Below are 9,185 nucleotides of genomic sequence, written 5' to 3' on the forward strand. Positions count from 1 at the left end.
CCCTTGCACGCTGAGCCTCGGGAAGGTGGGAAAGGCTAACAGGCTACTGTGTTTAGAGGTGGGGGCAAGAACCAAGGAAGGTGAGACCCCCACTCATTTTAACCTTGTCCCCTCTCTCTGGACAAGGGGAATTGGGTTCCCATGAGGTCTTCCAAAGGGCAGGAACTGAGAAAGGGGGGAGGGGGAGGAGAGTTCCGGGGAGATCAGGCAAGGCTGAGAGAGGAATGGGAAGTGAATCTTTTGAGGGAGGGGAGTTCGAGGAGGGCCTGGAGCTTCTCCCTCCTTGTCTTGGAGGAGTTTCAGCCTCTACAGCAGCCCAGAGGCTTCCTGGTGGTCTCCCATCCTTAGGCTCACCAGGCCCATCTCTCTCAGCTGGGTGAGGGCATCGGAGGCTGGGCAGCTGCCAGCTGTTGAGGGCTGAGGATCAAATGCCAGCTAATGGTTGGTGAGGCCAGATCAGAGCCCCCCCCTCTCCCAGCTGCAGCAGGCAGACATCCCACAGGGCGCCTATCCTGAGGCGGCCTGGATCCTCTCCTGGGATGGGGGGAGGGGCAGCACCAGCCTCAGCTGGCCAGAACTGGGTCCCCTCCTGCAGCTGAAGGAGGCGGCAGAGTCCGAACCTGCCCCACAATTGTGTGTTTGGACACAGCCAGTCACACAAAATTGGCCCCAGATCCAGAGAGACTCTGGTGGGATCCCATCGCTCTCCTGATCAAAGCAGAACTTCTGGGCTCTTTTCAGGTTTCCCCTCCCCCACACAGACTTTGATTGAGTTCTTCCTGACACCCCCCACGCCCCTCCCTCACACACACACACACACACACACACACACACAGACAGAGTTTCTTTCTCCAGCCCCCAAGAGCTGCAGAGGAATTTGGGCTTCGCTTCCCCAGCCTGAAGCTTTGGGCTCCTCCGAAGCGGAACTGAGGACCTGGCCAGGATCCAGCAGGCAACAAGCCTCCATTCTCCCTCAGGAGTCTCGGCTGCCCCCCAATGGCTCCCCACAAATGCTCAGGGAGGACCGTGCCTGCTGCCATTCTGCTCCTCCAAAGGGGGCTTGAGGGGAAGCAGAGCAAGGGGGCCTCTGAGCAGAAAGGGGGGTCCTGCCCCTTCGCCTCCCTGGATCTGCCCACCCTCCTCCTGAACCAGTTCTGGCTTCGGACCAAAAGTAGCCTGGATGGTGGATCCAGAGGCAGCGGAGGGAGGAGCCTCCTGCGGGGGCAGCAAAAAGGAAGAGGAGGAAGAGGAAGGGAGGATTCCAGGGTTTTCTTACATCTGAAGTTTATTCTTTTATAGCAAAGCGAAGGGAAGGGAAGTGAGTGGGAGGAAGAATAATGTAGATGAAGCTGCTGTGGGTTCCAAGCCAGGAGAGTTGAGGGATCTAGAGTGACAGGTCCACCCAGCATCCCTGGGGACAGTCTAGATGGTCTCCACCCCTCCCTCACAAGGAAGTGAGGCCCTGAAAGGAAGCTGGGCTGTGTGTGTGTCTCAGCAGGAGAAGGTCCAGGCTGCCATTCTCCTCCTCCCCCCAAACTGCCACCTTCAGCCTCCATTTCTCACAGGTTGCAAACAGGACAAAGAGTCATCAGCTGTTAAATAAAAAATATGCTTTTGCATCGGAGAGCAGGATTAATTCATGAGTGCTGTGGAAAAAAAGATGGGGGAGAAAATCAGAATATAAAGAGACACTTTTCCTGTAAATAATATATTCTTCTTCCCTTTCATCCCCCACCCCCAAGGCAGACCCACACTGCAGGGGGGTGGTTGACAGGCAGGGACACATAGAGAGAGAATCTGCCATTTCAGGGAGGAAAAGGCTGGGATGCTTCATATGAAGAAAGAAGACGGGGCTACGATGGGGGTGGCAGCAAAGGGGGGAGCCTGGGCTCACTTGGCCAGAAATTGTGGGAATTCTCACAAGGAGAAGGGGGGTCAGGAAGAAGAGCCTGTCCAGGTTCCAACTAATGAACCCAAAGGAGTCTGTATGGGGTGCCAAGAAGGATCCTCTCGGACCGGAGGGTGGGGTGCAGTTCAGGGAGAAGTTTTGCAGGGAGTTCATTAAGTTGATAGGTTCATCTCAAGGGCTGAGCTCCCCCTTTCATCCGAGGACGAACGGAGGTATAGAATGAGCGAACGCAATGATAGAACAATACCTGAGATGCTACGTTAATTATCAGCAATTTAGCTGGGCAGATCTCCTGCCATTTGCTGAAGTGGCCTACAATACCGCAGTGCATAGTAGGGGTGAAATGTAAAATTTGTTACTACTGGTTCTGTGGGCATGGCTTGGCGGGGGTGTGTGACTGGGTGGGTGTGGCCAACTTTTTTTTTTTTTTACTTTTAAAAGCATTTTTTCGGCGGAAGAGGTTGTAGAAAAAAATGCTTTTAAAAGTAAAAAAAAAGCCTCTGATCATCGTGCGGCTCAGCTGGGCATTGCTACTGGATTGGGCGATCAGGTCTGAACCGGGAGCATTTCACCCCTGGTGTCACCCCTTTTAAAATAGCCGCAGGGTGGAATTTTCCTCATGCCTGAATACCCTCAGGAACCCCCCTCCACAGTGAGCCTAACAGAATGGGTGGGTTGCTTACAAAATGCTTGCGGGAATATAAACCTGGGGTGCTCCCTCCCCAAGGGGGGAATGGCTCCCACCTTCCCTTCCCTTTGGCAATTTCCCAAAACTTGGAAAAATTCTGGGCAAGATTTTAGCATTTGTGTGTGCTTTTGTTTTTGATTGCAATACTTTTTCAGACCTCTGTAAAGAAACGTTGCCCAAAATCCAAAAAAGTGCTCTTATCCACAACAAGGAGATTTTGTTCAGGCAAGGTTTTTTTTAAAAAAAGGAACAATTAAGGAATTTTAAAAGCCACCTAAAACTCTTAGGAGAGGTTGAGATGAGGGGGAAGAGGAGAAACTCACCTGCAGGAGGTTGGATGGGAGTTGCTGGAAGGAGAAAAAGACCCAATCAGAACCCTTCGTGGGCTGGAGGACTCAGCGGGATCCCCTCCCCATCAATAGCCCATAATAGGTTGCATTATCTTCACTTATAGCCCCTCCAAGAACAGAAGTTCCCATAAACGTTCCTCAAGGGGCCCCTCTTGGCCACCTGCTAAGCTTGATGAGAGGCCTCCCCTAGAGGGTCCCCTCCCCACAACCTCTCCTCCAGCCCCCCAGACTCACCTTTCTTGCTCTTCAGGTAGGAGAAGAGCCCCGCAGCCAGGAAGGCCACTCCTATCACGGCCCCCATGATCCCCGTCCAGAGTTTGCTCCTGGCAGAGCTGGAGGAACGGGGCTCTGGGGAAGGAGAAGGAGCCTCACCTGAGCAGGAGGATCAGGCCCACCTTCCCCCAGGAGGGTCCATTCCGTCTCCCCCCACAGGGAGGGTCTTTCCCTCTTCTCAGGGCAGGATGGGGTCCACAGACCAGGAGGGGAGGGAGGGGAGGGAGGGGCTTACCCCACTGGACGGTGATGGGGGCCTCCAGGCTGGCATGCCCCACCTTGCAAGTGTAGACGTCCCCCCGTTGGGGCTGGGTCTCCAGCATCACCTGGAGCTGGTAGGTCCAGTCTCCGTTCTGGAGCTCCTCCCCAAAGGCCACGCCCTCCTCCTCCGGCCGCCCGTTCTTCAGCCACTGGACCTCGATCTCCACGGGGTAAAAGCCGGTCGCGGTGCAGAGGAGGATGGTGTTGGGGGAAGAGGGCTCCATCTTGGTGGGGGAGATGGAGACGGTGGGCTTGGCTGGAGGGAAGGAGGAGAAGGAGGCACATGAGAGACACAACAGGAAAGAAATGACGCAGAAGACGGGAAGGACAGACGCAGCACGAGTCGGATGATTCTTGGGATCTTGTTGAAAATGAAACCAGATTTTTAATTATGTGTAACACCACAACAGTTTAGTTATTTATTAAATTTATTTGCCAAAGTGGCCACAACTAACCCAAAGTCTTACAGACACTCTCCTAGCCGTGACTGCCACCTGCTCTCCGGGAGTCCAGGAGAATCTCCAGAATTGCCAACTGGGTCTCTGGGACAATGCAGCTCCACCCAGAAGGAAGTTGGTTAAAGTCCCCCATCTTGGGGCTCCCAACACCCAAAGCCCTTTGGCCTTTCCAGGGTTCAGCCGAAGCCCCTAATCCCCCACTCAGCCCCTCCCCCCAGAGCCTCCAGGACCCTCGAGGGGGCAGCCTCAGCATCTCCTGGGTCCCCAGAGGTGGAGATGAAACCTTATAACATCAGCAGACGGAGGAGACCTCCAGCCCTGGTGACGGATGGCCTCACCCAGCGGCTTCATGCGGAGGTTATAGAGGAGAGGAGAGAGGACGGAGCCAAATGCCTCTGAGCAGCCCTGAAGGTGATCAACCACGCTTGCCAAGAGAAAGAAAGAAAAAGTGAGAGCGAGAGAAAGAGAGAGAAAGAGAGAGGAAAGGAGAGGAGAAGACAGGAGAGGAGAGGAGAGGAGAAGAGGATAGGAGAGGAGCGGAGAGAAGAGAAGAGAAGAGAAGAGAAGAGAAGAGAAGAGAAGAGAAGAGGAAGAGAAGAGAAGAGAAGAGAAGAGAAGAGAAGAGAAGAGAAGAGAAGAGAAGAGAAGAGAAGAGAAGAGAAGAGAAGAGAAGAGCTGATATTTGTCCCAATTTTCTTTGGTGTTTCAATCACTTTTCAAAACGTTTTATTTGGAGAGAGAAAATTTCTCCTTCCACTTTCCCTTTTCTCCCTTTAGGATCCACAAGATGCAGAAATAAACAAAAAAATCAGCAGAAGATTTCAGGGGAAAAAGTGCAAAATGTGATGTGGCTGCAAAACCCCCCAATTTTAGGCAGCCTCAACAGAAAGAGGCATTTTGAAGGACAGGGCAAAGGAGCCCAATGGGGGGGGGGCAGCCCTTTGCTCCCCATAACTGCCAGAATCCCCTGAAGGAAAAGTTTCTCCCCCACTGAAGATGAGAGACCCTGAATCCCCCCTTCAGAGCAGGAAGGACAGAAGAGGTTTTGGGGGATCTCATGATCTCTCTCAAGGATCCTTCCTGGGGGGGCTTTGGGGGGATTCAGAGGGAGACCCACCCCAGACCAGGCTCTGCCTGCACCCAGCCGGCCTCCTTCCCAGCCGCAGGAACCGGCCATTCCTGGGGAAGGAGGTGGGGAGGGGTCCCTCTGACTCCCAGAGGGAAGCTTCTGCCCTGGATGAGGGGGGCAGGGAGTGGGGAAGGGATCCAGAGGGGATCTTGGATCTGGATCTCCTCCTTCAGCAAATGCTCCAACTGGCACAACTCTTGGATGGATTAATGGGGGGGGGGGTTAGTCTGGATGAGCCCCCCAAGAGAGTTGACAATAGATCCATTCCAGCCCAGAGTCCTTTGCTAACCATTTTTTTTTCTCTTGAGGGATTTTCTTATTAACAGTAAATTCTATGATGCTTAAGAAGAACCCATTTTTAAATGGTTATTTGTAATTCCAACCTGGGATCTGGTCAGGTTTCCACGCAGACAAATAGCAGCATTTCAGGTGTGAGGTTTTTTTATTTTCCAAGAAAATCCCATTTGCCTCTTGGGACATTAAAGGCCTTTGTGGAATTGCTAAAAGAAGGCAGAGGCTTTACAAACTGAAAATGGCCTTTTTTAAAAAAAACAGGAAATGCAAATTTTGGATGAGAAAAAAAGTCTTTTAGCAAGAAAATGGAAGGATCAGATTTTAAAGGTGCAATTTGGTATTTTTCCATGTTTATTTTTATAGCCCATCCCAAACCTCCTTATTTACAAGACTTCAGTGTGAAGATTTTGGGGTTCCAATTTGGCCAGATGGGAGTTGCTGGAGATTTTAATTGAATTGGAAAAAGGTTTTTTTTTTTTTCCTTTTAAATACCTACTCAGGGACACAACTTTCTCCCTCGGCCCATCCAGGAATTCCATTTAATAGACCTCTTGATTTAAAACAGCAGGAGGACAAAGTACATTTTATCTGCCCCACATCATGTCATTCAAGATTTCTTTTTGATATCAAGCTTGTTGCCTAATGTAGTAAAATAGGACACAGATATAAATCAGTTTCTTGTAAAAATCAAATCCAGAAAGCACCCACAGGCAGACTGATTCAGCCGGATTCATTAAGTTCTTTATATACACATATATAATTTTGGGGAGAGTTGAGGGAAGGTTGAGAGCCTCTCTTGGTGGCCGGAGAAAAGCTTTGGCCTCTCGGGGGAAGGAGACGCCTGGATCTCTCCGGAGAGAAAAGTCGGCTCAGAAGTCAAAGAAAAAGGAAGAGAAAATTCCCCCAAAGAGACTCAAGAAACATCCGGTGATTTCAGGTCTCCTCAACTGGAGGCTGACCAACAATTGGGTTTAAATACATGGAATTTAATAAATATTCCTGTTGTTTTAATAAAGAACCGGAACATTCTACCTTATGTGGTGGACGTGCCCCATCACAAGGAAGTATTGGTGTCAAATTCAAAAATGGTTAGTAGAAATTACAAAGCAAAAAATAGATATGAAACCTGAATGGTTTTGATTAGGAATACTGGACCTGAAAATGAATAAAAACCTTCAATACATTATATTGTATATACTTACCGCAGCAAGAATCACATTTGTAAAAAATTGGAAACAAAAAAATATACCATCAAACGAAATTGTAATAAGAAAAATTCTAGAATGCACGGAGATGGATAAAATGACTATAGAGTTGAAAGAGAGAGAGGATTCGGACTTTATGAAATATGGAATAAAATGTACAGTTGGCTCAAAAATAGAAATCAGAACAAGAAATGTTTAACTTAATATTGATGAAACTTAAAGTAACTGAACAACATTAAATAGAGGTAAATATAAACGAATATAAATGTGTAGATAAGAACCAATGAATATTATAATGTGTGTATATATATATATGGAGTAATGCGATTATTCTACTATTGAGTAGTAAATAGAAATGATAGAATAGAGAACTACAAAAAATTACCATTAATGTTATGTAATGTTCAATACTTTAAGTTTTGACATGTTTTGTTTTTATATATGTGTAATTCTTTTTTGTGTTGTTTTTAATGACAAACTGTTTAATAAAAATTATTTTTTTAAAAAAAATAATAAATATTCCTCTTCTTTTAATAAAGAACAGGAACCCCTGGAGAATTATTGGCCTCTTGTCTCAAGTATTTTCATGGAATTAAAAATAATACTTTTGATGAAGAAGAAATTATATGAATCACAATGAAATTCAGGATCACCATTTTGGATTTATAATAAAAATGCATTCTATTTATGTGGATAAAGCTTGTGAAGAGCTAAAGCAACAAACCATCCAGAGATAGGAAGGAAGGAGGGAAGGGAGGAAAAGAGGAGGGGAGCATGGGCTTTGGAGTCTTTGGGCAGCTGATGAAGCTTCTTTCCCTGAAGGGAAAATCCCCCCAGAGACCCTCAAAAGGAGGGAGGAGGGAGGGAGGCCCTGAGAGGCCCACAAAAGAGACACACTCACAACACCAACACAATTGGCACTTGGGGCACTTTCGGAGGTTATCAAAAATCACTAGAGAAATTAATAAAAGTAGTGAAATCTCTATATTAAATATTATTGGAATGAGAATTATTTCAAGTACTGTGCCAGATGACAAGAATGTTGGGCTATTTATAGGGGGAAAATAAACTTTAAATATTGTCCAGAAACAAATTATATAGCTGAATATTATTATCTCCATGAAAATATCCTCTTTGGTAGGAAAAACATTTCCAAATGCATCTTATGTGGCAGCTGAAAATCCTCCCAGGTTTGCAGGGAAGAATTTAGGAGTGAAAGTGAGTTTTGCCTCCAGACTGAATATGTCATAAGTGTGAAAAAGGGTCATAAGTCATTTTTTTTCACTGCTGTTGGAACTTTCAACGGTCACTAAATGAAATGCTGTTAAGTGGAGGACTGCCTGTATTGAGCAGGAGAGAGGGAGAGAGAGAGAGAGAGACCTGGCTGGATTCCCCACCCCCACCCCAAAAAACATATGTGGATGGATTTTCTGGGGGGGGGGGAAATGGATCAAAGGGATCCCAGATTCCAGACAGGAGGAGAGTTTGGAGCCTGGGAAGAAAAGGGGGATTTTGTGAATGAGAGTGCAGAATAAATAAATGAGGAGCGAAACCTCCATCCGGGAGGATCCCAAGGAGTGAAATGAAAGGGAAGCCCCCCCTCCCTCCCTCCCCCCCCCAGACTCACCTCTCCGGCCAATCAGGCGCTCCTCCCTCTTGGCCGCCTGGTAGCTGAGCACCCCGTAGTTGTGCCGGCAGAGGCGATCCACTTCGGCCGTCCGGTAGCGCAGGAGCTGCTCATCCCTGTTGAAAGCGTCCGCCTCCACCTGCCCCAACTCCGTGACGGCCACGAACTTCCCGAGGTCGCTGTCGAAGTGGAGATACTCCTGCCGGTCGTAGAAGTACCTGAGCAGGTATCTCACCCGCTGCGTCCCGTTGAGGAAGCGGCACTCGGCCTTAAGAAATGGGCTGCGAGGGGGAGGAAGAGGGGAGGGAAGGCCGTCAGGAGGGACTCCAGGGCCCATCGTTCCCAGCCGCTAGTAGAGGAGGGGGCACCTACGCAGGAAGGGGGAGGGGCGGGGGACCTTCCTTGGAGAGACTGGCGCCCCCTGGAGGAGGGAGCAGGAACTCTCTCAGTCCCAGAGAGGAAGGGAGGCTTCCTGGGGGGTCTGGAGGGGGGAGGGGAGGAAAGAGGGGGAGGGGTGGGAAAAGGCAGGCAGAAGCTCAACCGGTCCAGCGATCCCGTTCAGTCTCTGCAGGGAAGGTGGGATCTCAAGGGGCAGGAAGGATGGGGGGGAGGGGCTGGAAGGAAAGGAAAGTCCATCCCCCCCACTCTCTGTTCCTTTGGGAGGGAACATGGGGAGGGGGCACAACGAGGACATCTAGACCGACTCTCCCGGGGTCTCCCAGCCCTTCAACCTCCACCTTCCCTCCCTCTCTCCCTCCTTTCTTCTTCCCCCCAATCTTCAGCCCTTTGGCTGAATCCTCCCTCCCTTTGGGGGACTGTGGAGGATCACCCCTCTTTCCTCTCCCCCACCCCAAAAAGACCCTGCAGTGCAGCCCCCCCGAAGAGCCTCTCAAAGGGAGGGTCTCCCGCCCCCTCCTCCTCCCTCCCTTCCCCCTCCCCTCCAGGGGGATTCTGGGGGTTCTTGGTCTCCAAGTTCAGGGGCTCCCCATGA

The sequence above is a fragment of the Pantherophis guttatus genome, chromosome 2 (genome assembly GCF_059756535.1).
Source record: "Pantherophis guttatus breed Tessera chromosome 2, ASM5975653v1, whole genome shotgun sequence".
Taxonomy (NCBI): Eukaryota; Metazoa; Chordata; class Lepidosauria; order Squamata; family Colubridae; genus Pantherophis; species Pantherophis guttatus.